Genomic DNA, 27,486 nt, shown 5'->3' on the forward strand with positions numbered 1-27,486 from the left:
TAATTTGGAAGCTCTTTATCTCTTCCCTGGACTGCTGCAATAGCTCCTGACTAATCTCCCCTGCTCCTAGTCTCAGTATTTCATATCCATTTTCCACTCTGTGGACAGAGGGACCTAACAATGATATTACTCTGGCTACGTTCTTTCCTGGCTCAAAACCTTCAAGCGTTTCCCATTTGCTCCAAGATGGTGTTTGAACATCTTCCAATGGGTGCTAGTGTCCCACAACCACATTCCTGCTCAACTCTCTAGCAGAATCTCTACCCTTCTCTGCCCAGTGTTTTAAGCAAGCAGGGATACTTACTCCACTCTATGTTACCTGCATTTCCCTGCATGCATCATACTATTTCTTTCTTTTCTTTATTTTTTTATTTTATTTTATTTTATTTTTTTTGAGGCATGGTCTCACCCTGTCACCGAGGCTGGAGTGCAGTGGCACGATCACAGCTCACTGCAGCCTCAACCTCTTGGGCTCAAGACATCCTCCCACCTCAGCTTCAAAAGTAGCTGAGACTACAGGCATGCACCACTGTGCCCAGCTAAATGTTTGCATTTTTTTGTAGAAACAGGGCTTCACCATGTTGCCCAGGCTGGTCTTGAACTCTTGGGCTCATGCAATCACACCATTTCTTATCTATGTGTATTTGCTCATGCCTCCTTTCCACCTTGAACAATGACCTGCCTTTATCTGGCCAACTCCTAACGTCCTTCAGTGTTAACTCAGACTTTACGCTGCAGTATGTCGTTTCTGATCTGTCTCTTATCCCTATTCTAGACTGTGTTCCACCAATGCGCAGCTCAGGTTTCTATCACTACCCTTACCACACTGCATTATAATGATTTCATATGGGTCTATTCTTTCCACTAGACTGTGAAACCCTCCAAAGCAAGGACTGGTGTGTTTTTCATCATTTTCTCACTAGGATCTGGTAAAAAACATGGCCTAACCATTCATATTTCTGATGAATCAATAGATGAATTAGTTAAAGGAGTGCTGTGGTTTGCATGTATGCCTCAAAGTTCATGTGTTGGAAACTTAATCATCAATGCAACAATGTTGAGAGTTGGGAACTTTAAGGTGATTAGGTTATGATGAATTGATGCAGTTATGGTGGGAGCAGGTTCCTGATAAAAGAATGAGTTTGTCCATTCCCCTTCCCACTTCTGCTGTGGGATGATGCAGCAAGAAGGCCCTTGTGAGATGCAAGCCCCTTGACCTTGGGCTTCTCAGCCTCCAGAACTGTAAGAAATAAATCTCTGTTCCTTATAAATTATCCACTCTCAGGTATTCTGTGATGGCAGCACAAACGGACTAAGACAAACAGACTCTGTTGGGTGTCTTACCCACACCCCTCAATGCCCACCATTCCCATGCATTCTGAGGGCTTCCTGCCCCAAGCACATGTGACTCTGCCTTCTGTGGTCACAAGAGTCAGTAGGCTATGGAAAACAGGTCAGAAATGCAGAAGGGTTACTCACCCCCTACTCCAAACCAATCTCGGATGGGAGCTGGTGAATAAGCAACCCAGCCTTCTCACTCTTTGAGTAGGACAACTCTCAGAGATAATCTACACATTTTCTTGTGGTAGGCAGAATAATGGCCCTTTATAGATGTCCACATCCTCATCCCTAGAGCCTATGAATATGTGAGGTTACGTGACAATGAGGAATTAAGGTTGCAGATATAATTAAAGTTGTTAATCAGCAGATTGTAAAGTAAATGTTATGCTGGATTATCCTGGGTGCATCCAATGTAATCAATAGGGTCCTTAAACATGAAAGAGGGAAGGAGGTGAGAAGAACTAGACCCACTGTTTCTGGCTTTGAGGGATGGGGCCATAAGCTAAGGAGTATGGGCAGCCTCTAGAAGCTGGAAAGAGCAAGGAAACAGATTCTACCCTAGAGCCCCCTGAAAGGAATGTAGCTCTGTCAGTACCTTGATTTTAGTTAATGAGACCCATTTTGAACTTCTGAACTACAGAACTGTAGAATCATATATTTGTTATTTTAAGCTATCAATTAACAGAAGCAACAGGAAACTAATGCACTCCTGGAAGTCTCCAGGAAACCTGAGTCTCAGGTGTTCAAATCAGTGACTTGCTTATGAGCAGCCCTATATTGGCTTCTTGCCCTTCCTGCTCTCACTTCCCTACTTCTCTATCAATGCCTCTTGAAGTCACCCCCAGATAAACTACTTACTCTCAGATCCTGACTTGGTTTACTTCTGGGAAAATCCAACATAGGATATTAATTAATTGGAGGAACCAGGGAGATATTTGACCACAAAAACCTGGGCTTTCCTGACCCATGTAGGATTTGATTCAGATCTGATACCTGACAGCTTCAGGATCCTCAAACATCATAGGATATTCCCAAGAGGATCAAATTTCTGGGAATTTGGAGACTGGAGAGATGCCCCCCAATACCAGGAGTAAGGAGGGCAGGATGGGATGGAACAAAGGTGGAGCAGCAGTGGGCTCACACTGTCCACCCAGAGAAGAACAAGCAGTGACTTGCCCCCGCAGCCCTCAGGTAGGTTCCTGGAGGGGAAGGGAAGCTTTAACCTGGAAAAGAAAAGGTTGTAGGGGTGGAGATGGTAACTGGCAGAATAAGGCAGTAGTGGTGACAAAAGGCAATCCTCTTAAGGCCCTACAGTCTAACAGGGCTTACTTAGAATATGGCGAGAAAGAGAAAGTGGTACAGCAAGGGAAGACTTGAGGCTGTCAGCTACCAACTGTCTTTCTCATTAGCCACTGAGCACTTCTTTGGGGTCTGAAATCATGGGATAATTCTCTGCAAGAGAATACAGGAGATGTAATAAGTGGGATGACCTTTGCAGGTCCATTCCCATCTGATGTTTGGATATTTTATGACCTTGAGACAAGACGACCAGATCACCCCAAGGAGCAGGCAGCAAAGATAAAGGGAGGGAAAATCAGGAGAACCTATAAATGTGTTAAGCAAAGGTCACCCAGATGTTGCCAGGCCATCTTTCTGCAATTTGTCACTCTTTTAGGGGAGGTTCCAGATGGGGAAATGAAGTTCAGTCCCAGGGAGCCCTTCATTGGAGGGAAGAGTCTCAGTCCCATTTTTAAAGAGCCCCTGATGTTACAGGTAGAGCAAGGACACCCACCTGAAAGACAGCCATTGGCATCCAATAACGTCTAGTATAAGCAGGGGTTTCCATCATGAGGTGATATAGGCAGAAAGGAGAGGCCCCCACTCAAGAGTCTACCAACATTGCTCCTGCCAGAGGACAAAAACACAGGGTCCTGGGCTGGACCTATCATTTAGAGGTAAATCCACTTCCACTTCTTCATCCCTATGCAAATCACCCCAGACAAGCCACTTCTGTCCCTACCTTAATTTTTTAGCTGTAAAGTGAGGACAACCTGTGCTTTACTTATTGTTATAGGATGAATATGGCCAAAATTCATAAGTATGTTGAAATCCCAAGTCCAAGTGCCTGAGAAATATAACTGTATTTGGAGATAAGATTCTTGAAGAAATAATTAAGGTAAAATGATGTCATATATATGGGGCCTTAATCCAATATGCCTGGTATTCTTACAAGAAGTAAAACTGTGGACACAGACACACAGAGGAAAGATCATGAGAAGACAGAGGGAGAAGAAGGCCACCTACAAGCCAAGAGGAGAGGCCTCAAAAGAAGCCAACCCTGCCGACCCCTTGGTCTGGACTCGTAACCTCTAGAATAGTGAGAAAATAAATTTCCATTGTTTAAGCCACCTGTTCTTGTTTCGGTAGACCTAGCAAAGTAATACACTTATCTCTGTATTTGGAAAGTTGAATGAGATGATGATGATGATAATAATGATGATGAGGAGGATGATGAGTGTGTTTCAAAAATGAGGCCCTTTCCCCCGTCCCATTAGTCCTCCTTCCTAGGTCCCTACTGTTCTTCCTATCACTTGGTGAACTGAAGGGAGAGCTTTCTCCAGATCCTATCTGGGGCGGGCCCAGCTGCCTGTGTCCTTGGAGGCTGGACTCAGCCTGCAGATACTGCAGCAGGCTCTGAGCTAGAGCCAAGACCTAAATCAGAGGAGGTGACATCCCCTCCCTTGCCCTGATAGCCTTAAAAATGGTGCTGCTCCTACCTTGTCCCACCCAGGAACTGCACCAGGACATCCCTCCACCCTGCATGCACCTTGCAAACCATCACTTTACTCATCTCTGTAGTTAATGCTGGGAGTTAGTCATCTACCCGCAGCTGGGTCCTCACCAGCCACAGTGTCCACTTTGGAGCAGAGGGACAGACTTGTAACCTGGAGCCAGTCCCTTCCTTTGGAATTCCCACTGGCGGATTTCTCTTTCTAGAACATCACATTGGGTGATCATGGGCCCCTGGGCACCTAAAGCACATGTGTGGGCCTCAGTTTTTCACCTGCCACACATCTCCTCATCCTGCCTGCAGAACCCCACCTGCCAAGCCAACATGGCTCCCCAAGGCATGTGGGCTGGGGAAACAGGCAGTCATAGGCTGGGTGCATCTGAGAAAACACAATGCCCCCTCCTTCCACATCTGCTCAGGTAACAGAAACCACAGAGAAATGGAGCCAAGTGTTTTTCCATTTAATTAACAATTTAAGAGGCTGTGTGACTGGGTGCAGTGGCTCACACCTATAATCCCAGCACTTTGGGAGGCCAAAGTGGGCAGATCATGAGGTCAGGAGATCAAGACCATCTTGGCCAACATGGTGAAACCCCTTCTCAACTAAAAATACAAAAATTAGCTGGGCATGGTGGCGTGCGCCTGTAGTCCCAGCTACTTAGGAGGCTGAGGCAGGAGAATCGCTTGAACCCAGGAGCTGGAGCTTGCACTTAGCCGAGATCGCGCCACTGCACTCCAGCCTGGTGACAGAGCAAGACTCCGTCTCAAAAAAAAAAAAAAAAAAAAAAAAAAAAAAAAAAAAAAAAAAAAAAAAAAGAGGCTGTGTGCTGCTCTCAGAGGAATTCCCCAATGGAAAGAGAGGAACTGTGAAGGCAGAGTAGCCAGTAGTGAGCCCTTCTCATCCCAAGCTTCAGGTTCAGCACATCTGGCTTCCCCTTGCTTCAGCCCCTGCGTTACCTGCTGCTGTCCTTGCTATTCACCTCCAACACAGGCAACTGCTGGGCCTGGGCGCACCTCCAGGGGAACACCAGGGGTGGGGATGGAGCACAGGAGACAGGGTCAGGACAGGGGGTGGGTGGCTGCACCACAGATGCCTGGAATGTCAGACCCCCCTGAGTTAATCCCTCATCCTACAGAGGACTGCAAGGACCAGGAGTGACAGGGTCACACCTGGAATACCCCACCCAACCCTGGGGACAGCAGGCTGAGAAGGAAGTTGGTACATCAGGTTGTGTCCAGCTGGTCTGAGCCTGATAGGTGAGGGGCTGGGGGACAGTGGCTGAAAAAGTAAAAGGGCTAAGGGGGCCAGGGGCCCACAAGCTTGTTCAATCGAAGGCTGCAGGCAGGGGTACGGAGGAGCGTGATGTGCCGATATCTGAGAGTGTCTGGAAAAGGGGATGGGGCTCTTCTCAGTGGCTCCAGAACTAAAGCCAGGGCAGAAGGTACAGGAGCTCAACTTCCAAATGACTTTTCCCAGAATCCAAACCATAGGAAGATGGATGGCTCTCGTGTCCTGGCAAAGTAATGAGTAAGCTGTCACTGCATGTGTTCAAGCAAAGGCTAGCCTGCCACCATTCAGTATTGTCATGCCATGGGGAGCTCTGCAAAGTATCACATCGACTGCTGAAATCTCTCCCCCGTACACACCGAGCTGCCCTGGGAGAGCTGGTATGGCATGCTGCTGAGCGTTCAACCCTAGAGCCAGCTGGCTCGGGTTCAAATCCCTGCTCTGCTCTTGAGGAGTGGAGCTACCTGGGGTAACTCACTGCAGCCACCCCCAGCTCCAATACTGTATTAGAAGGATGACAATGGCAGTGCCACCTTCAAAGGGTTGCAGTGAGGATGGAATGAGTTAATACTGCAAGTACTTGCTCATTCTGGTTGCACAACCAGAAAGGCCACTCAGACCAGTATCCATCCTCCAGATCAGCCAGGAAGGATTTCACTTTGTATTACACTAAGAGAGGTGCCTTCTCTGGAATGACTTGCCACACACCCACAGCCAGACATAAAGTTCCCTGAAGGAAGAGGGTAAGCAGGGGACCCCAACACTGCAAAGCAAGCGCCTTGAGAGGGAACCTGAGTGCTCAGAAGCAGTGAGGGCCTATTTATTCACACTTATTTAGTGAACCTCATGCCCCAGGTATCCCAAATGCTGGAGGGCCCAGTCACAGGGACCCAATGACTTGCCTTACCCAATAATAAATAGATGCCCCAACCCCACTTGCAGGGTGCTAAACATAAGCTCCCCAGTGTGTGCATGGAAGTAAAGACAGTCAGGTTGTACTTATAGAAAACTTGAATTCTTCCCCTGTCAACCCCTGCACTGTCCCCTCCCTCTGTCTCTGCTCCTCATCTTCCCTCCACCTTCCCTCCAGCCCCTGCAGTTTCTCTTGTTTGGCTTCCTCCCCAGAGCTGGATAGGTGTTTCCAGGTCAAGACAATTGGTTGATTCCATCAAAACCCACAGCAGGTGGGGCTTTGAAAAAAACAGGAGTCTGCATATTTATTCTCGCAACACTTTTCACTGCTTGCCTGAACTTCTCACTTTTCTGCAGGCTGAGTTGGCATCTGAAGACCCTCTGCTGTTGGCCACAGCAGCAACTCAGGAGAAGTGGGAGGATTTAGGAGTGCAGAGAGCAGAGAAGCCGCTAAGGGCATTTTCAGCTTAATAAGCCTTCCTGGGCGTCCTGCCAAATGACCTTTGGGAGCAGCCTGTGGGGTACCCCTCGCTACTTGCAAGCATTCAGATTCGCCCTGGGTAAGCCGAGCTGCATTTGTGCACTTCCTCCTCCTCATGCTGGTGTGGCTCAAGCCACTTCAGAAGCTTCATCCTATGCTTCCAGGGAGATCCTATGGGAGCCCTGGATGTGACCTGACTCTGAGCAGCATTTGACATGCTGATATCCTTTTTCCTCAGGCCTCTCTCCTGCCTGCACCTGCTGCCTCCCCTTTCAGGCACCTTGGCAGGCTGACAGGTAGGAACCATGTCATTCCCTAAACTGCATTTTATTGGCTCTGAACTTTCAGTAAGTGTGATTCTCCTTGGCTTGGAACCTCCCGTCTCTGTCTCTCCCACCCTGGTGTTCACACCCTTCATTCGCTCGGGGCTGCATCCGTCAGGAGCTCCTGAAGCACCTGTTTCTCTGGCTGTTTCAGAAATGGGTCTTATTGGGCGAGATGCTGGAACAGGGGACACAAAACATACACCTACCTCCTCCCTGCCTCTTGGGATCCAGCTCTCATCTCTTCTCCCACTCCTCCAGATCTCTCCTCTTACGTTCTTGCTCCCCAAGATAGGTGATCTTCTGGGCCCCAAACTTCAGGGCCCCACTCTCTACTGGATGGCAGCCAGGAGGGATGGTTATAAACTGACAAGCAGCTCCCAGCTGCCACGCCTCGGCCAGACTGCCTGTGGAGCGTCTCAGGTAGCATCCTGCCTCCTCCCAGCTTAAATGTCATGTCTCCAGGAAGCTCCCGAAAAGGAGACAGCGTGTGTCAGACTAGAAAGTGCCTCTGCTTCAAAGTTAAGAAAACCTAGGTTCAAACTCCAGCCCAGCCATCTTCTAGCCATGTTGGGGATGTGACATAGACCCCCTGGCCTCCATTTCCACCCCCAGTCATTGGGGGAAATGGTCATGGCCCACACTTCCCAGGGTGCTATAGATACTAATTCATTAATCCCTCACAACACCACAGAAGGTGGGCATTACTATTATCATCCCTATTTTGTTTTTCGTTTAAGTTCTGGGATACATGTGCAGAATGTGCAGGTTTGTTACACAGGTATACATGTGCCATGGTTTGCTGCATCTATCAATTTAAGCCCCACATGCATTAGGTATTTGTCCTCATGCTCTCCCTCCCCTTGCCTCACAACCCCCACCAGGCCTTGGTGTATGATGTTCCTGTCCCTGTATCCACGTGTTCTCATTGTTCAACTCCCACTTATGAATGAGAACATATCATCCCTATTTTACCAGTGAGGAAACTGAGGCAGAGTGGTTACATCACCTGCCCAGGGATACATAACTAGAAACTGGCCACCTGGACCCACCATGCCCTTAACCACTATTGCACACTACCTCGCACACATGCCTCCTCACTCACTGGGATTCAAACACCCAGGTGTCCCTGGCACATGGCAGGAACACAGTCATGCAAAATGGTCTTAGGGTCGTCGTTTTTTTAGATAGGGGGCTTTCAGGCAGGCCCACAGGGTCTAATAGGTATAGTGGGGGAAACCTGGGCACCTTCTCAGGTAAGTCAAGAGCCTTGTGTATTTGTTTCCTGGTGCTTCCATAACAAATGGCCACACACTGAGTGGATTAAAACAACAGAGACTTACCCTCTCATAGTCTGGAAGCCAGAATTCTGAAATGAAGGTGTCATCAGGGCCATGTTCTCTCAGGAGGCTCTAGAGAAGATTGCTTCCTTGCCTCTTCCAGCTTCTAGAGGCTCCCTTAAATCCTGGGTGCTCCTTGGCTATAGCTGGATCACTTCAGCCTCTGCCTCTGTCTTTACATGGCTGTCTTTTCTGTGCCTGTCTCTTCTCCTTTTTTTGTCTGTTATAAGGACACTAGCATTGGATTTAGGGCCTACTTTAATCCACAATTTTTTTTTTTTTTTTTTTTTTTTGAGATGGAGTCTTACTCTGTCACCCAGGCTGGAGTGCGGTGGCGTGATCTCGGCTCACTGCAATCTGCAACCTCCGCCTCCCGAGTTCAAGCGATTCTCCTACCTCAGCCTCCCAAGTAGCTGGGATCACAGGGGTGTACCACCACACCTGACTAATTTTTGTATTTTCAGTAGAGACGAGGTTTCACCATGTTGGCCAGTTTGGTTTTGAACTCCTGACCCCAAGCAATCCTCCCGCCTCAGCCTCCCAAAGTGCTGGGATTACAGTTGTGAGCCACTGTGCCCGGCCCATAATGATTTCATTTTGAGATCCTTATTCCAAATAAGGTCATATTCTAAGGTTCCAAGTGAAATTATCACTTGGAGGTCACTACTCCATCACAAATACTCTTTTGGTTCCACCTTCTGTTTCTTAAAACAAGAAAATGATGCTAGAAGACCCTGTGCTCTTCTGGGTCTTCAAGGACAATGACCTCAACCATCCCAAGGCTGGTCCTGAAGAGACAGCCCCAGCCACACTCACTCTCACGGTTGTTGGAGACTGGGGCTTCATGGGCAAGCAGCTACAGTGTACCCCATATGTGCAGGAGGAGCCTCCAGGGGTCAGTATGGCCCCAAATTCTCTGGGATGGGGCAGGAGACCCTTGCTCCATGGCAAGCCAGCTGCAGGCTGGGCACTAGCACTGAGCCTATGTGCTTGACCAACTAAAGTGCAACAAAGGACAATCGATGTAGCGGTTCTGCTTGGAGATGGCAGCCAGACCTTGAGAGCATCGCAGGGAAGAGAGACAAGGATGTGAGCCCAGTAGGGCCCCTGGAGGAAAAATGGAAAAGGAGGGACTTGGGGGATGGCCTGGGAGGGATTCCACTCCGTATTAGAGACAAGCATGGTCTGTATGATGCTAAGCTGTGTGCAGGCGAGGAAGGTGTGGGGAGGGCAAAACGAGGTCCCAGGCCTCAGGGGCTGGTGGGGTGTCATGAGATGTGTGCTCAAGGGGTACACAGAAAACTTCTATAGGTTGTGCCATCAGTACTGGAAACTGAGAAGTTGTTTTTGTTTCAGTGGAAAGATACGTTATGAAGTACATGGAATAGAGATGATGAGGCTGAGGAAGGGAGCCCTGATCCCTTCCCCTAAAACTAAGCTCTTCTCACAGCTGCTTTTAAAGCAATTTCATGTTTCCTACTCTGTCGACCTCTCACTCTTGGCCATTCCACCTTGTTGTACAATTCCAGGGGCACCATGCTTGATGTAGTCCAGGTCAGCGGTGCTCCTGGGATGTGCTGCCTGTGAGATGGGTCTACCCTTCCCAGGTTACAGAAGGGCAAACTAAGCTTCAAAGAGGATGGGTGAATTGCCCAAGGATGCACAGCTAATTAAAGGCAGGGCCTGAAACAGTATCTAGGGATTTAGAATCCCACCCAAGTGTTTTGCCCTAGAGTGGTGGTGTGACTTTCCTGTAGTTTCTTTCCTCCGTAAAATATATATTAAAAGCTGTATGTTATGGTTGCATTGGTATAAGGATGAATGTAGTCCAGGCTAGATTGTGTCTGATGGGCCCAGCATGGTCTAGGAAGCCCCTTCCTGCTGGGCCCCAGCCTGGCCTGATGCCGTTCAGCCCATGCCACCTCCCTGTGACTTAGTCTGTGCCCCACCCACACTTGGGGCCTACATTATAAAGTATGTAGGCCTTTTTCCCCTCCCCACATTTACTGAAGTTCTCTGGGATGGTGCCTGCCTCCTGTCTGCCTCTATGTTTCTCCAGACTTATCTCCTCCAAGAAACCTTCTTTGATAACACAGATGTATTAGGAACGGCCACTAGAAATTCTCTTTGTATGGAACCATCTTGAATTCTCTTTGAACCAGTGTCTCCCCAGCCTCACTGTAAGAAAGGCAGGGCCCACGTTCTCCTGTGTGTATGCAACACCACCCACTTGTACTTCCAGCAAAGCCTGGTGCAGAACGGGGCACATGGGGAACCCCATAGGTGCTGAGTTAGCAGGGGTAGCCCCTAGGTCAAACTTGCTCTTTCCCATTCCCTGCTTTCCACCTGGCAAACTTGTACACACCCTTCAAAGCCTCGGCTCAACACTCCTGGTCTCTAGAAGCCCTTCTTTATAACTTTCCAGACAGAGTTCATCTCTCTACTTGCCCGCTCCCCTTAGTTCCCAGCACAGGCTCCATGGGAAGAGGATACAATGCCTTCCTGTCATCATCACTTTCCTTGGCCGTTTCGCCACCCCACTGGGGCAATCCTGAGAGCAGGCCTGACCCACAGCCCAGGACAGGCCTCAGATGTTGGTGTCCCGATGGACATCTTCTGCCCCAGTCCAGCTCACACTCACTGGCAAGCAGAATCAGGAGTGGCATCCTATTTCCAGCCTGCCTGGGCTGGACCCCAAGGAATTTCTCAGGCCTGCTACAAAGTAGCCTAGACACCTAGTTCCCCAGAGTCTCTTCCCACCTTCTCCTTTAATTAAACTCACTTTCAACTCTTGATGATCAGGAAATGGATTATTTAGGTCAGCAGTCTCCAATCCCAACCACACATTAGACTTACAAGGAGCTTTTACAAAATTCAGTGTCTGGCTTCCCGCAGATCAATTACATCGGGATTTCTGGGAAGGGGACCCAGAGTGAGTATTTTGGGTATTTTTTAAAAGGCTCTTCAGGTGAGTCTGATGATCAGAGGGGTGGAAGTAACTCATGTTGGTGGTAGTTTTCTAACTAAAAGTGTCTGCCTTTTGTTCTCATGATGTTTTAGTTTTGGCTCATCTCCCGAGTCAAGGGCTCTCCTCGAAGGCTGGTTGGGAAGAGGTCATGGCTCCTAGAACTGATGAGGATCTCAAGGGATGGTAGGACCTGGCTGCCTGCCTTCAACAAGGTTATCTACGTTGTCTGTGGTCCCATGAGAAAACCAAAACCCAGAGAGGTTAGGTGCCTTTCACAAGGTCACACAGCCAGTGGATGGCCACAATGAGTTATAAATCAGGTTATTTCAATAAAGATTTGGTGGTGGGCTGGGGCAGGGGTCAAATGAGGCTCCAGAATGGCACTGAGTGCACGTTTTCCCAGCACATCACTGGCCTTCCCAGCAGGCACTGCAGGAACAGGCAAGAGTTAGCTCCATTTCCCTCAGTAACAACTCCCTGGTGGCCTCAGCTAAGCAGCCAGCTTTGGGCACATCCTCTCCTGGTTGTCTCCTCCTAGGAAAGAGACCCCAGCTGGAGGCCCGCTCTCCCCTCCCTGCTCCTTCCAGAGCATTTTGCTGAAAGAGCTGCAGGCAAAGCTCTTTAGCGCCATGGTGGTGAGTCATCCGTGCCCCTCTTTAGAGACCTGACGCTCCTCTCCAAGCCCAGGAAGGAGAGATGTTTAATTTATCAGACAATGCCACAAGATGTTGTTTACATGCACACCGGATGTAACACAGACGCAGCAAACCGTGAATATGGTAAACCTGTTTGTGGCTTCTCCTCCGTGTCATAATTAAAGAGACAGTTGATTGAATCACATGTGCAAAGTGGCAGCATCAGGGAGGGAAGCCACAGGGATAAGCCGGCTCCAGGGTATGTAATGTCCTGTCCCTGCTATGCCAGGGCGCACCCCTGCTGCCATCCTCTTCCTCTCAGATGGAATGGCTGTGTGCCCTGCTGCCCTGTACATGCTTCCTCTTCCTGTCTCCACCCCTGAGTTGGGGTCTGAGCCCATACTTTGTGCTATCATCTTATTTGGTCCTCAGAATAACCCTAGGAGACCAATGCTATTATTGGCCCATTTTACAAATTACAAATTGACAAAAAGCACTAATAATATTAATTGCCACTATTATCACTACCACCACGGTTAACATTTGTACATATTTACTCTGTGCCAAGCTCTAAGTCCCTTATACGTTCATTTAATCCTTGCAATAGCCCCGTGAGTAAGTACAATTAGTATCCTTATTATACACATGGGGGAAACTGAGGAACAGTGAGGTTGAGCAACTTGCCCACAGTTACACAGCTGGAAAGCAGCGGTGAGGAAATAATCCATTCACTGATGGAGTGAGAGCAACTGGAGATCCAAGGGTGAATGGTGTAGAGAGCCCACCCCTCACGGAGCAGGCGAATTAACCTGCTGAGTACCTCAGTAGCTGAACCAGGGCTTGAGCTAGGTACTCTGGCGTCCTGAATTTGGTTTCCGTCCTGTCTGACCATGCTCTCGGTCCTTTCCGATATGCATATGTGGTGCGTGTGCGTGTGTGTGTGTGTTCACACATGCACATACGTGTAGAGTGTGAGGCCACATTCTGAAATGCATTTTCTATTGATACATTTAATCTGGAACCAGCTGGTGGTTTTGACTATCCAGCTGATCACATGGTAGGTTTCAACAAATAAACTAAAGAAGTCAAACTGAATTGAATCTAGCACCACTCCTTTCTCTGGGCTTCTAGGGACTGGAAATGTACAAAATTATACTCCGAGGAGTCGGTATAGGCAAATAGTTGAGGCGCAGGTTCTGAAATTTTGTCTGGCTTAAAACCAAGCTCCCACACATACCAGATAGAAAGCCTTAGGCATTTGCTTCACTTCTCTGTGCCTCAGTTTTCTCATTGCAAAGGGAGATGATAATGGTTCCTACCTCAGAAGTTTAAGTGAATATTAAGCTCTTAGAATGTTTGGTACCCAGCAGTCAATAAATTACAGCTCTCACCATCATCTTCATCACAATTAATAGAAGCGAGGTCTCTCCCAACCTCTTGCCAAAGCACACTTGGGGAGATTCCCTGTCCTCCATCCGAGTCATAGCAACCACCGCTCAGAAGAGGGCTTCCCACTCCTGAGCTGACAGTGGCTGCAGTGCCATGGGCACTGGGCCTACAAGACAAGCCACAAGGGTTTTAGTGCCAGCTCTGACACTAGACAAGTCTCTTTCTCTCACTGGGGCCTCAGTTTCCTTATCAGTAAAATGGGGGGCTGCTAAGCTACTTCTGCTAAGTGACCACTAAGTAACTTTCTAAGATCCCTTCTAGGTCTCACTTCCTAAAATTTCTAGGAGCCTCCCTCCTGTCTCTTTCCCGTTGTGATCCCTTTTCCTGGGAGAAGCATACTCCTGAGTGTGTTTTGCTAAAACAACATGAAGGAAGATCCTCAACTTCTAGATAAGCTGAGACTCAGCAGGAATCCAGTCAAGTTCGTGGCAGGACTGACCTGGGGCTCGGGTCCACTGGTTCCTCGTCATCACCACAGAGCCCAACTACGAGGCTCCATGGGGATTTGAAGACCATGCGAGGGTGGAGCCTGGGCCACATTCCTCCTTCTCTCCAGCACACAAGGCCCTGCCAGCCCTAAGAATCTGTGCTGCTGTGAAATAAGTTTGGAAAAAATAATTTTGGCTTAAAGCCTGTTAATTTTTTCTAAGGCCTACTTCTAGGAAAATGTCAAGGATTCCTGAGAATTGATGTTTGAATGCAGACACGAATCTACTTCCCCTTTCCATGTCTTTACACGAAATCCTCACGGCCTAGTAGAAAGGATAAAAGTAAACACTGATTTAATGCTTGCTGTATACCAGGCTTTCTTCTAAGAACTTTGCATATATTAACTTATTGACTCTTTACACAGCACTGGGTGAGTATTATTATCCCTGTTTCTCAGATGAGGAAATGGAGGCCAGATGGCTCCATTTACATGGCTAGATATTGATGAAGCTGGGATTTGGTTCCACTTGTCTGGCCAGGAGTTCAGTTCAGGCTCTTTTTCTTTTTTCTTTCTTTTCTTTTCTTTTTTGAGATGGGGTTTTGCTCTTTCACCCAGACTGGAGGGCACTGGCACTATCATGGCTCACTGCAGCTTCAACCTCCCTGGGCTCAGGTGATCCTCCCACCTCAGCCTCTGAAGCAGCTGGGACTAAGAGCATGTGCCACAACACTGGCTATTTTAAAAATTTTTGTAGAGATGGGGGTCTCACTATCTTGCCCAGGCTGGTCACAACCTCCTGGGTTCAAGCAATCCTCCTGCTTCGGCCTCCCAAAGTGCTGGGATTACAGGTATGAGCCACTGTACCTAGGCGAGTTCAGACTCTTAACCACCACGTACATCAGGGATTATGCTTTGGAGTTGGGCAGTGTTAGATTTGAATCCTGACTCCTTGCCCTGCTTGCTGTGTGGCTTTAAATGAGTCTCTTATTTCTCCAGGTCCCACATGCCTCCCCTAGAAATAAGAATAAATCCCTAGCCTGAAGGGAGGGTTATGATTAGGACTTATCGATGTCACATGTCACCATGTCTCATATGGGACCAGGTGGAATACAAGCACTCATTAAATGGTAGCTATTATTTGTGACTTAAAGGAATATCAGACTGCTGACTGGGCACTTAACTGCAAAACCTAATGATTCTGAAATTCATAGTAGCTAAGATGGAGTCTAAAATAATGTCACCTCTATGTCTGGAGGGAAGAGGCTTAGAAAAATCTGGACTAAACATCCACAGAGAATCTTTCTAGAATGCTTATATATTAATTGCAAGTGCCATGCTAATTTGAGGGAGTCACCAATTGCTGATGGGCCCCTGACAAGCATCTGGGTCTGTTCGGCAACATAAATCTTCTGAGGGCTTTAGTTTTGAAGGAAGAAAAGCATTTATTGGGCTGGGTGCAGTGTCTCATGCCTATAATCCCAGCATTTTGGGAGGCCGAGGCTGCAGGATCACCTGAGGTCAGGAATTCGAGACCAGCCTGATCAACATGGTAAAACCTCATCTCTACAAAAAATACAAAATTAGCCAGGTGTGGTGGCACATGCCTGTAATCTCAGCTACTCAGGAGGCTGAGGCAGGAGAATCACTTGAACCCAGGACGCAGAGTTTGCAGTGAACCGAGATTGTGCCACTACCCTCCAGCCTGGGCAACAGAAAAAGACTCTGTCTCAAAAAAAAAAAAAAAAAAAAAAAGGAAAGAAAAGAAAAGAAAAGCATTTACTGAAAAGCGGTCCCTGGTTCAGAGTTTCATCAATACCGATAGATCCTCTCTTGGGGATCAAAATCAGTTTGCTTTGAATTTGCTTATTTTTTTTGATGGGGATGGAAAGCACCTTTGAGAAACTGAGACCCCGGGAGTCTGGTGTACATGTAAGCCCAGGGAAGAGTCCACAAAGGCAAATCTAAGGATAGGGCTCACCTGTCCCTTCCAGTTGCCCAGTGACTGTGCTGAAGGCTCCCTGGGTGAGGTTAGGGTAGCCGAAGGGTGGTGTTCAGATCTGAGAGGTTCCTGTGCCTGGGTCCAGGAGATGAAGGGTGAAGACTCAGTCCCACAATCCTGTCATCCAAAGCCTCAGTTTCACAGCCCTAAAGTGGAAGATTGCTGAAATGCTACAGCACCAGGCCAGACCAAGCAATGATGCTGTTCTAAGTGTTTTACATATGTTCACTCATCTAATCCTTCCAGCAACGGAGTGAGCTGGATCTAGCTATTGTGCTCATTTCACAATGGGGCAACGGAGGCACAGAGCAGTTACCTAGCTTGCCCAAGCAGCTAGAAGGGATGCTGGGTTCTGCAGCCAGGCAGTATGACATGGGAGCTGGCACTTGTATCCCTTTGCCCTTTGTGTTAGTGTCAGTTGCCATGTAGAAAAGGTGCTACTGTCAGGCAGGGGTGGGGAGGATGGGACATGGGAAACCTTGGCTTCTGAAACTCACTCCTCCCGGTGGGCCCAAGTCTAAAGAGGGCTTCTCTGCTGGTCACTTGGCAGGACCTGAATAGAACCAGACCCGGATGACAAGTCCCATAGAGGTCCCAGGTTCTCAAAAGAGGTCTTGGAACACAGATGGATGGACCAGAGTCAGGAGAAGATGCCAAGTTCTGAAGGCCCCTGGGGACCACATGGAGGCGCCTCCACCATCCTCAGGGGTGAAACCACATCCTCCCCTTGGGGGAATGCTGGCCCTGATACCCCCACCTGCCTGCCCAGCCATCTCCAGCACTCCCCAAGATCTCTACTTTTCCTTCTGGCAAGGGGTACAAAGACAGCAAATAAAACTGCCAAACTTTTATTTCTTTTTCTTTTTTTCTTTTTCAAAGATGTCCCTAGTCTGTGGTTGCCATGGCAACACCTGCTAGCTTCTCTGAAGTCAGCGCTCAGCTCCCTTCACGGCCTCAGCAGCCTCCCCCACTGCGCCCTCCTTCTGCACACCCCCGCCCTCGCCCTGCCCATCTCAGCTCCACCCTGGGCCCCGCCTCCCCCTCCTGGCCAGGCCAGCTCCCTGGGGATGGCTCAGGCTGGGGCGGAGGAGGACTTCAGAGGAACTCAGAGTACAGGCAGATAAGTGACGGTAATGAGCTCCCGGGTGGTGCAGGCCTGCCAAGGACTCCCGGACATGATTAGGGCGCCTAAGGGGCTGTGCCCACTCCACTGCCAGCTCCCTGTCCCTGCTGCAGCCACTGTCCCTCTGTTCCCTTGGCCTCTCCCCTGTTCTTGGAGCTCTCACTTCCTCCGCCAAAGCCCAGAAGGCACCAGGGCGGTTGAGAAGAAAGAGTCTGTGACAATTCATCAGCCACTTACTCGCTGCCTGACTCTGGCAAGTTATTTTACCTCTCAGACCTCACTTTCCTCATCCACAAAATGGGTGCCTAACACTTACTTTAAGGGTTGCTGTGGGGCATAAAATAGAAAACGCGTGTCAATACCAGCTACACTGTAGATGTTAGAGTGATGCCATTTCTCATCTCTCTGCTTTTCATATCCATCCTCCCTTCTCCTACCATCTTCTCTCCCCTTGAACCTGGGTTTCTTTGCCCTCCCTGCTCTGTCTGCTTCCTGGACTTTCCCACTATTGCACTGGCAGAGTTGGTGGCACCCTAATGGCTTCCACCTTGGGGTTCACCCATGCTTCTCGGGGTCACATAACTTCTTGGAGAAGGTGAGGTGGGAGGTGCTTGATCTGCAGAAGAGACAGCCTTGACCTCTGATGGGAAGCCAATGAGGGTACAAGAACAACAATGGCAACGGATCCATTTATTGAGCACTTATTGTGTGCCAGCCTCTATTTGAGGAGTTTTTCACAAATCAGCCCATCTAATTATAACTTCACACCTATGCCGAACTTACTCTTGCTGTCCCCATTTTATCTCTAGGGAAACCAAGGCTCAGAAGTGGCAGGAAATGAGGAGCAGTGATTCCATGATGTGGGTATGAGAGGGAGGAAGGAAGATTACGAGGCAGCTTCCAGATGGAAGCAGGACTTCCTTCCCTCCCTTTACCCTCAAGTCTCAGTTAGGCTTTGAGACAGGTTCTGACATTATATCCCAAATCACCCCGAGGAGCATCTGAATCCCTGAAAGCATCCTTGGTTCTAAGTTCAAGGTCACACACAGTCTCCTGCCTGCCACATCATCCTCCCTCTTGAGCCTGTCAGCATTCTTGGCTCCGAGAAAATAGCCGCCTCTGTCCCCTCTCCCTGCCAGGAGTGCGGGCTGTCTTAGCATGCACAGCAGGCAGAATTTGCTATCTCCTCTGGCAAAACCTTTACCAACAGGATCTTGAGGGGCTTTCTGTGTACCTGTGCCAGCTCCAGAGTGTCGGGACCTAGCTATGCCCCTCTTGCCACCTCTGCTTAGCAATGAGACAGTACCAACTGCCTCCTCATCATAAAGGAAATAATTTCATTCCAGAAGGAAGGATTTATGAGAAAGCAGGCAGTGGGCCCTGACAAGGATGGAGTGTGGCGCTGATCCAGGAGACAGGGTCACCTGAGCACTCTCATTTTGGAGGCCTCTGCCAAGCTGTGTGATCAGTGGCTAGTCTCTAGTTTTCAGCTGTCTAATCCAGGCCCAAACTAAGGAGCAAGGGCTCCCCAGTGGATCCTGCCCCCACCCACTGAGCTCCAAAGCAATCCCTCCTGCCAGCTTCTCCAGAGGGCTAGTCCGGTGCCTCCCTCACTGTAATGTGCACACAAATCACCCAGGGGACCCCAGAAAAGAGCAGATCCTGGTTCAGAGAGGCTGATGGGCCCTAGATGGTGTACTTCTGTGCTCCTTGGACTCTGATCCCACTAAGAGCATACTTGGAGGGGCAAGGGTCTTGGCTCCCTGGAGCCACACATGCTCCTCCACTCTAACCCCTGGGATCTATTCCTCAGGAATTAGATATCAGACCATCGTTCTCAGCTGCTGACCACCCATCATCCAGGCCTGTACGGGAACATCTCCGAGCTAAGTCCATGAGCTCAGAGCCACGAAATGCCATATCCGATCCTTCCCTCAGAGGGATGCAGTCCTCGCAGGCCCCTCTGGCTCTCGTACATTGAAGAGTATGTCCAGGTGAGAGTTGCCCAGGTGGGCTCTGCCATCCACACTTGCTCCTCAGCCTGATCAGACAGAGGCTGATGGGGTTCAACAGAGATAACAAAGTTCCGAGAAGATGCAATGAGAGTTCAAACGTAGCCTTGACTACTGTAAGAGACCCCAAAAAAGGATTTGAGGGTCAAAGTGGAGCACTCACAGAATTCTGCATTCATGTTTGTCATCACACTCCAACCTTGTGTAAGAAAGAAAAATCATTAACCTACTTCCTCTTCGGTTTACTACTCTAGCTACAAAAGGGGTATTTTTCAGGCAGGTCATGTCTATAAAATGTTCAACTATCAGACCAATGTGTCTGTGCACACCCAGACATAGAAGGATGGACAAGATGACATCTCAAAGTAGCTCCCAAGTCAGCGCGGAAATCTATGAATGTCCCACCCTCTCCTGGGCATCACAGAGAGAAAAAGCCCCTTCCCTACTGCAGTTTGTGGTTTTGACTTTGATTAAATCTCGAGATTAATTTTTCCCAGTGACAGAGTGGCCAGCCTGGAAGCCATAATCCCTTCAGTAGTTCAACATGTTTATGAGGGTGAGAGGATGCTTAATGCTGCAGTTAAAATGCGAAGCTGAGTAATCAGTTCATTAGAAATTTACTCAATATGTTTGCTGTCTACAGCTGGGCCCCACTCCCCTGGACAGAGATAAATCAGCAGACAATGCAGCTAGTGACAAGATAAACTCCTCCAACATCGAAAGCAAGGCTCAGAAATGCCCTCTCACGGAGGAGAATTCTCTGGCCCAGTGCCCCTGAGGTCTTGGACAAGGCCAGGCTGCTCCCTAGAGTTGGAGAGAACTCTTGAGGTAGAGTACACCCAATGTCTGGACTTTAAGCCCTGGAAGAACACAGGGCAAATCAGGAAAGCTGTGGCTCAAGGTCACTTGGTTATCATGGGCTGACCAGCCAAGGGTCTTAGTTTAAGTGCCCCGGAAGGAGATCCTGAGACAAAGATTCAAGGGCACATAGTTGATTTGGGAGGTGGACTTTGAAAACCTGGGAGGGGGGAGTAGGGGAAGTGAAAAGAGAAAAAGAACCCAGCTAATAAATGTGTGATTAAGCTAGTTACAACAGGGGCAGCTGGAACTCAGCCCCACTGGGGAACTCAGAGGCGGTGCAGACATTCACATCAGTGCTACCCCGCCCTCCTGCGGGGCGAGGGTGCTGGAAGGCGAGTGCCCATCAGTCATTGTTTGAGGGCTGCTCCAGGGGCATAAATTTCTTGGCCCTTCTGGCCTATGTACTTTCCTGGGCAGAATGTGTAAGTCTAGAAGGCCCTCAAGTCAAAGATGCAGGTGTGGGCAGTGGGCCGTGGCAGTGGGGCTGGTATAACTGAAATTGTAAGGTCTGAGGGGAGATGGTGTGCCGTCCACAGAGGATGAGCAGAATCAAGTGGGAATACAACACCCACCCAATGAGTAATCTTAGAAGGAACTCAGGACCCCTGGGCTAATGGGTTTCACCTCCTGACTGTGCAAGTAGAGCAGGATGCATCTCTAACAAAGGGCGGGACCCCTAAGCCCTGGAGCACAGAGATTCCTTGGGGAATTCAGCGGATAGTGAAGCCTTCTGGCAGATTCCTTCAGGATTACGATGGGCTCAGGGGCATGGCGGGAGGGCATCTCAGCGGATCTGTGCCTGGGTAAGGAAGGGGTAGAAGTTTGGAGAACTTGCTGGGCACTTATCTGGGTGGAGAATGAACAACAGAAGTGTCCCGTGGTTAGGATGAGGCCGCCTCATTTGAAATGTTAATAAATCATCTGGAAAAGGGAGTTACGCAGTGAAAGCTGGGGATGTGCAAATGGCACTAAGTTTTTTGAGGGAATGAAATGTCAAGCCAATGGGGATACGCTACAGAATCCCACAAGGGTGTGTACGAGTGGGCAGAAAAGTGACAGATGAGATTTGGTGTGGGCAAGTGTAAGATAATGTATTTAAAGACATATCTCAAGTGCTGTATGACTTCCTTCTGAGATGATGCATGCCACGGTGGTTTTATTTTAGGAAGAGTAGGGAGGGAAGGGGAACTGACATTTATGGTGTGGCTACTAGGTGTTCACAGGTTTTATCTTCTGGATGCAGAGTGAGGAAATGTGGTTCAGAGGGGCAGAGTAAATTGCCCAATGTCACACACCTGGGAAGGGATGGTGTTGGGATCCTGAGTCAATCTATGTTCTTTCTGGTCTGTTCCCTGAGGACATGAGCCAATGTATAAAGTGGCCTGAAGACCACCAGGCAACAGCCATGACAGGGATTACTTCTGGGTCTGCTTCCTCTCAGGCCTGTCTGGCTCGGTCTCTTTTGCTGGTCTTTCAGCAAAGGTTGAATTGCTTCTGGTCCTTCTTGGCCTTCTCTATTCTCTTTCCCTTGGGGAGGTCATCCAGTTCCATGGTGAGTAGACCATTTTATGCCAATGAGCCCCAAGTCCATGCCCTCAGCCCTGGCTTCACCTGAGCTCCAGACTCACCATTTGACTCTCACTGATATCACCACTGGGATGCCTCATAGGTACTCCAGACCTGGCAGGGAATCAGTGAGTTCTTGCTTCTCCCCTTACACCTGTTCTTCCTGCAGCCTTCCTCATCTCATTAAATAGCAACTCCATGGGCCTATCCTTCCATCTCTGCAAAATGTACATGTCCCAAAAAAGTTAGCAGATGGGAAAGGGAGATGGGCAGACAGCTGTGAAAGGTGCATGGCCTCTGACTTTTGGAAATATGGCCAGAAGGGATGGCTGGAAGCCCAAAGAACTGTGAAATTGATGGGGAAAAGTCAATGGGTTTCATCAGTGAATCCAAGGATGGGATGGCTAGGATTTGGAAGTGTAAAAAGATACATGTCAGGATAAAACCAAAGCAAGCTACCAGGCCCACTGTGTATTGCCACATGGAGAACCGCTGCCCACCTTCCCCAGCTGTCTGCTGGAGGTATCCTGTGCCTCTCATCCAAATCCTACTTTTTCTCTGCATCCCCTGAACAGTCAGAATCACCCAATACTCCTAACCCCCTTTCCCTAATCTTAGCCTTGAGCCTGGTGTGGGGTGGAAGCCCCAGATTCCTCTGGTTGGTGGGCGGGGTAAAGGCTCAGCGTAGCAGTCCCTAGGCCCCCCAGTCACAGCAGCAGCCCCCAGTGTTTCCCTAGGCACGGGTTGAAAAGGAAAGGGAATGTTTTCTCTTGTTGTTGGGAAGACGAAAGCCAACCAAAAAAAGCCATAAAGTCACTGGATTGGAAAATGAGAAAGTAGAATAAATAGGCTCTTAGGAGGGAAATAGGTCTTCCCCGCTCTGTGAACAGAAATAAACAAGGAGAGCACCTGTCAGGAGGAATTTACACCAGGGAATGGGTGGCTTGGCCCTGCCCAGAATCTGCAAAGAAAGGGTTCCAAGGAGCCCTGAATCTTCCTTCCAGACCAGACCTTTCTTCTCCCACTCTGCTGGCCACCTGCCTGGCCCCCCAACCCCCACCGCCATCCACACCAACTTCCATTCCCTCTGCCTTGCTCCTTCCTGACACCAGCACCCCATGAGAAGTGGTCCTGTCCTCTGCTAAAACAACCCACCTATCCTCCAAGCCTCCCTCCTGTGGGAAGCCTTCCTGGACCTCTTGCTTCTGAGAACCTGAGTCCCAGGTATACAACAGACCAACTCTCTACCTGTCCCCACCACACCCTAGGCAGCTGCCTGCCATTCTGTCCCTTGACCAAGCCATTTATCAAGCCTTCTGTGGCCCATAGAGTGTAATTATTCACATCTTTCAAGGCTCAGCTTCAACATCTCCTCCAGGAAGCCCTCCATGATCCCTACAACCTTTAGGAGGACTTAAGGCTTCCTCCCTGTACCCACTGAGTATTAGGGGTAGTTCCAAACCTCAGGTCTGGTATGAAGGAATTTCTACCTCCTCTGCCTCCTTGAGGGCAGGTGCATTTCCCTATCCCTAGGGGTTTCAGGGTTAGAGGATGATTAGAATTAGGGAACATTCTAGGAAGTGTAAAAAGTTAGGAGCAAACCAAAGGAAGGGAACTGACTCAGTAAAAAAAAAAAAAAAGTACTTATTGGTGGAGAGTTGAACTGATAATGTTGAATTTTATTTTGCTTTCAAGGTGTTGGCATAAAGATTTCACATAGCGCTAAGCACATAGCCTGCTGTAAAGTCCATTCCTTCTACAGATATTTACCAAGCACCTCTCTCACCCCCATCTATACCATAGGCACACATATACCTCACAGCACACCAGGAACCAGCAGGCACTCCCCACCCTGCCTGCCTCCGTCTCACTGCCTTCTCTGCATCCCTGCTGTCACTTTAGTGTATTTGAAATCCAACAAAGACCTCCCACCAGAAAACAAAAACACGAACGACAGAACAATAGAGCACCCTGTTCTTCTAAGCACCAATTCAACAATCATCACACTTCAGAACTGGAAGGGGACTTGGAATAAGCTCATTGGACCTCTTAACTCCATAGATGGTAAAACTGAGGACGCAAGTGGGGCAGTGCCCATCGGAGGCATGCAGTTAAGAAGAGGCAGAGGCAGAGACACCCGCAGACCTCCTAACACCTGGTCTCCAGGCTCTCCTCAACCCACCTCAGCTTGGCCCGGTGGAGGGAGATTGTGCCTGGAGGAGGTGGCAGTGTCTGGGACACACAGGGGAGGAGATGGGTGAGAAGGAGGAAAACTGGGGGAGGAAGACAGCAACCCAGCCTGGGAAGGGCTTGGGGGATGAGGCAGGGCTGCCTGGGTGCTGATGAGGAGGACTGGGAGGAGGGTAGAAGGACACACTTAGAACTCTGAGTGAACTCTCCTCACCCACCCTTCTCACCTTCCCTCAGGGTCTGTCTTCTCCCACTTACTTAGGGAATAATAATGACAGAAAGGTGGAGAGTAGAGACAAAAGAGAGGGCTGACCCACATGTCCTCCCTCCCATCTCTGTCCATCTGTCTCCATCTACTCACTCCCCACCCATGACTTACCCACTGTGCACTCTGTAGGCATGCCCGGGTGCCCCCAGCTCATCTCCCTATTTGCACCACCTCAGCCCCCACTGCTGCCCCCCGAGTCCACTTCCCCATGACCTCTCTGGCCTTTCTGCTCCTTCCCTCTATGCCTTTCTGCCTGCAGCAGAGGGAGGACCACCGCTTGCCTGGAGCCTGGAGCCTAGCGCCTGGAGGTCAGTCAGTTCCGGTGGGAAGAAGGGCCCAGCACCTACTGCTTTGCAGCAAGCCCAGGAGAGAAGTCAGACCCAGTAGAAGCATATCTTGTCAGGGTTCTGTGGAGGCCGGGGAGGAAATGGGTCCAATTAATCCACATTTGCCTCTCCAGATTGGAGTACAAGTGGGGAGATGGAAGAATTAACCTTTTCAAAAATGTAATTTCATAAAATCATCTTGCTTGGAACAGACTCTCTAGTTATTACTATTATTTATGGCCATGTCCATGCCTCAGGCCACCACCAGTGTGGAGAGATGGAGGAGGAGCAGCGAGGCTGCAGCTGCCTGATGGAGAGAAGAAGGGCTGCCAGTCTGAAGCCCAGGCTCAGGGCTCACGCAGCCACCCTCAGAGCCCTGTGGCCACCAGAGCTCACCTGTGGCTCTCCTGCAGAAGGACCCCCATGGGAATGGATTTTCAAGTCACTCTCAAGACTCTTAATGAAAATTCATTGCTCTTTGCCTCTTTTCAGCCCTGACGATACTCTTGGAGCTGCTGATTCCCTGCTCTCCCTCTAGAGCTCACCATGTCTGGCACAGGCCACAGCATATGGCCCACTCTCAGCAGCTGCCCCTCATAGCCAGGCCTGGGTTTGCTTGTACCACCCACTAGCCCTGTCAGGACTGGAACATCAGAGAACCCTGCCACCAGAGACTTGCTCCTGGGCTCAGAGAATGGGCATTAGGCTCCCGCTGCTGCCAACCTGCCTGGGGCAGCGGAGACTCCTTGCCTTTCTGGCCCTCTGTTCCCTCCCTGACTTACCGGCTTCCCTGGCTTCGATCTGGCTGCCTTCTCTTCAAGCTTTGAGTGATGCCTCACATCCTTGACTCATCCGGATCTATGGGCCTCACCTATAAGGTGAGGGGTGTGTGCATGGTGTGCAGAAGGGACAGCCAGGAGGCCACTGTGGCCATAGAGGAGTGAGGGGGAAGAGAAGGACAAAGAGGATAGGGAAGCCATGGCGGTAGAGATGGAGGTCACGTAGGGCCTTGCAGGTCACTGGGAGAGCTTTGGCTTTTACTCTGAGTGAACCTGGGAGCCACTGCAGGATCTAGAGCAGAAGAGGGTGTGACATACCATCACCACTGATGCTCACCTGTTCTCTGGGGCCTGGTCTGCTCAAGCTGCTTCATTCTCCACACCTCAATATCTCTCCTCTTTCCCTGGGACTCCATGAATTTAACAATATTTCCTAGGTGGCCATCTTAGAGTGCACCTGGAGGGCAAGGAAAGAGACAGGTGTGGCTCCTGCCCTTGTCAAGGCCATCACTTTTTGGAAGACACAAGATTTCCTCCCTAGAAGTGCCAAAGGAAGAGTAGCCAGAGGACCCCTAGCGCTCTGGCTCTGGCTCCACTCTATTTTGCTGTGTGACTCTGGGTAGGCAGCTTACCCTCTCTGAGTGTCTGTTTCCCTCTCTGGAAAATCAAGGATAGGGACCCTGTGGTCTAAGGTACCTTCGAGCCAAGACACCAATCCTCTGGAATTGGGAGGAACAGGGAGGATGATATAGGGTCATGGGCTAGTTGGGCAGGATTTCCTACATGAGCTACCCTGAGTCCCAAGGGTGAGTGAAGCGGGAAGGGTGGGAAGGTGCAGTCCCTTCCTCTTGCCTGTCCTGGAAACTGCTCTCCTTCCTGCTCAGCTGTCCCCAGCCCACAGCTCCCCCTGCTCCCCTCTCCTGGCCCAGCTCCTCTTTCAGCCCCTTCTCTGGCACTGAGCTGGAAGCACATCGAACCTGCCAGGTTAAATCAGATCCACATGTGCAACAATTTAACAAGAGCTGGATCTGGCATATGTGTGTGGTTTTTAAATAGAGGTTCCTTGGAGCCGGTTGTTTCACTCAGAATGAAAACAATTGATTATCTTTAGAGCCACTTACTGAGGCTTATCAGCCTTGATACAATCGGCCTGGGGTTTCCAGGACCCAGCACTACTCACCTGCCCTCAGGCCTGCAACAGCCCTGTTCTCAGGGAGAGGTGGGCATCACTGCATGGCAGCCAGGGGCACCTTCTCTGCTGGGGCCCAGGGCAGAGGCAACAGGACCCCAAGGAGGGCACTGAAGGCCAGCCTCTCTATCATAACCAGAACCAGTTCCCAAGCCCAGAAGCAGTTAGAGGAGGAGAAGAGGGGGTCACAGGAACACTCCTCCCAATTCACTGCCTAGCAGAAGGGAAGAGAAATTCCCTACCCCGGGGGAGCTTCCATTCTAGCACTAGTGTGGTTGGTGGACAGTAACAAGACAATATATACAGGATGTTGGATAGGGGTAAGTGCTTCAGTGAAGCATCAAGCAGGTTACAGGTATGAGGGGGAATGAGGACTGAGGAGCAGGAGCTCATTTGGACAGGGTGGTCAGGGAGAGGGGTGCAGGGACACTATGACATATGAAACAACCAAGCCCTGGTGACATCTCAGAAAGCACATTCAAGGCAGAGAGAAACAACATCCTGGAGTCCTCTATGCACTGGGACCCGACCCAAAGCTGGGTGTCAGGGATGGGAAGTATGTCCTTCTATAGATGCCCCCTGCCCTTGCCAGTCCACCTTGACCTTCTGCCTCAGTTTCCCTGCATGCTACTCCAGTTTCCTGCCAGGCATTCCTCTGTATTTGGAGTCCTGACTTGAACCCTGACTCATCTGGCTGAGGAAATGACACTTGTCTAATGCTTACCAACTGCTTCCCAAGGGCAGAGACACTATTTTCTATATCCCAGGCTAGGTGGCATTCCACTGTGTGTAGGCAGACAGGATTCCCAGCTGGCTTTGAGTACTGCCCTCTGCCTTCCCATCTCCCATTTCAGGGCTTAACCTACTGGCCTGGACATGCTCTCCCATACAGAGTCTGTCTAGCACCAACCCTACAATGGATGAGGCCGAATGGGACACATAAACAGCCTCCTGAGCTCTCCAGCACCTCCAGAAGCCCTAGCTCTGTTTCAATCCTCCTCCTGCCCCTTCATCCCTTGGAGTCTGGTTTCTGCCCCACTGCCTTGCAGCTGGCTTCTGCCTCTCAACTAGGCTGATGTATTGCTTGGACAATCCATTTGGCTGGATGCTGGCCTCACCTCCAGACACCAACTTCCAGCTTGTAGGTCAATCCTGCCTTATCCGCATCAAGCCAGGCTCTAGAACCCCAGTCGGGGACCATGCTCAGGTTACAAC

General features: G+C 49.7%; 1 protein-coding gene and 1 long non-coding RNA gene across 2 annotated transcripts in view; one reads left to right on the forward strand and one right to left on the reverse strand.

Annotated features, from left to right (window-relative positions):
* Window positions 1–27,486, reverse strand: part of LRFN2 (leucine rich repeat and fibronectin type III domain containing 2) — a 194,458-nt gene that overhangs the window by 74,956 nt on the left and 92,016 nt on the right. The window lies entirely within an intron of this gene.
* Window positions 6,649–16,808, forward strand: LOC103221539 (uncharacterized). Its single transcript, XR_012089251.1, has 3 exons — window positions 6,649–6,892; window positions 7,052–7,109; window positions 16,508–16,808. It is a non-coding gene; the product is annotated as an uncharacterized lncRNA (long non-coding RNA).

The sequence above is a fragment of the Chlorocebus sabaeus genome, chromosome 17, assembly GCF_047675955.1.
Source record: "Chlorocebus sabaeus isolate Y175 chromosome 17, mChlSab1.0.hap1, whole genome shotgun sequence".
Lineage (NCBI taxonomy): Eukaryota > Metazoa > Chordata > Mammalia > Primates > Cercopithecidae > Chlorocebus > Chlorocebus sabaeus.